This window comes from Myotis davidii, unplaced genomic scaffold, assembly GCF_000327345.1.
Source record: "Myotis davidii unplaced genomic scaffold, ASM32734v1 scaffold97, whole genome shotgun sequence".
Classification (NCBI taxonomy): Eukaryota; Metazoa; Chordata; class Mammalia; order Chiroptera; family Vespertilionidae; genus Myotis; species Myotis davidii.
This window is the reverse complement of record NW_006289392.1, coordinates 5,204,103-5,205,812: the sequence shown is the minus strand read 5'-3', so window position 1 is coordinate 5,205,812 and position 1,710 is coordinate 5,204,103.

The window sequence follows — 1,710 nt, the reverse complement described above, 5'->3', positions numbered from 1 at the left end:
CCCGCCCCAACAACCCACACTTTTCTGTGCCACCTCAGTTGAGAACCACTCTTCCAGAGCCTTCCTCCGTACGGGGCTCATAGAACCTAATCTCTAGTTTCTTCCCAAAATGAACAGAAGGAGGCAACAGTTGACTAGGAAATCAGCATTATGGGCAAACAAATGCTTGCTGTGAGATGGCTGTTCCTCCCAACCTTGCCTTCAACCTGTACCACAGGCTACGGGACCAGCCCAGGGCTCCTCTGTGTACGGGGTCTCCTGATGCGTGCTCCCCCTCTGATTTCCCAACGATCCCACCTCCTCTCAGGCTGTAGCAGACTGGCAGCCCCTAAGCAGTGGCTCTGTTTTTTTAAGGATTGTTATTTGTTAAATTGTGGTAAAATATGCATAACATGCCATTTACTATCGTAACCGTTTTAAAGTGCACAGTCCAGGAGTGTTGAGTACGTTCATATTTGTGTGCAGCCAACCTCCAGAACTCTTTCATCCTGGGAAACTAACACTCTGTACCTATTAAACACCAACTCCCCACCCTCCCCTCTTCCCAGCCCCTGGCAACCTCCACTCTACTTTCTGTCTCTCTGAATTTGATAATGCAAGGCACCTCATATAAACGGAATAAGACAGCGCTAGGTAGTGTGGCTCAGTGGATAGTTAGCCTGGGGATCTCTCTCTCCTCCTCTCTTCCTCTCTGAAACCAACAGAAACATATTAAAAAAAATAAATGGAGTAATACAGTATTTTTCTTTTGCTTTATTTCACTTAGCAAATGTCTTCAAGATTAAGGCTGAATACTAGCTTATTGTATGCAGGTAGCCTGTTTGTTTGTCTATTCACCTGTTGATAGCCTCTTGAGTTGCTTCTACTTTTTGACTGTGAATCACCCTGCTAAAACATGGGCGTGCAAATAGCTCATCAAGACCCTGCTTTCAATTCTTTTGGGTCAATACCCAGAAGTGGAATTCCTAGGTCATGTGTTAATTCTATGTTTAATTTTTGAGGACCTGCCATATTGTTTTTCAACATTTTACATTCCCACCAACAGTGCACAAGGGTTCCAAATTCTACACATCCTTGCTAATACTTGTTTTTATTTATTTATTTATTTATTTTTAAATCCTCACCCAAGGATATGTTTATTAATTTTTAGGGGGTGGGGGAAAGAGAGAGGAACATTGATGTGAGAGAGAAATATCGATTGGTTGCTTCTCATTGGTGCCCTGACGAGGGACTGAACCCGCAACATACCGTAGGGATGTGCTCTGACTGGGAATCAAACCTTTTGATATAGGGGCAACGTGCCAACCAATGGAGCACCAGGCACCAAGCTGGGCTGTCTGTTTTTTTTATAGCAGCCGCCCCAATGGGTGTGTGCGGTGATACTTCACTGTGGCTTTGATTTGAATTTCCATGATGATCAGTGACGCTGAACATCTTTTCCTGTGCTTGTTGGTCATTTTGTATCTTCTTGGGAGAAGCAGGTATTCAAGCCCTTTGTTCATTTTTTAATTGGGTTTCTTTTTCTTTCTTGTTGAGTGGTAGGAGTTGTCTATATGTTCTAGACATACTAGTGGCCCCTTATCAGCTATCTGATTTGCACATTTTCCTCCCATGCTGTGGGTGGCCTTTTCACGGTGCTGACTGTGCCTCCCGCAGTACAGTTTTAAATTTTGATGCAGTCCAATTTAGCTATGTTTTCTACCGCTGTTG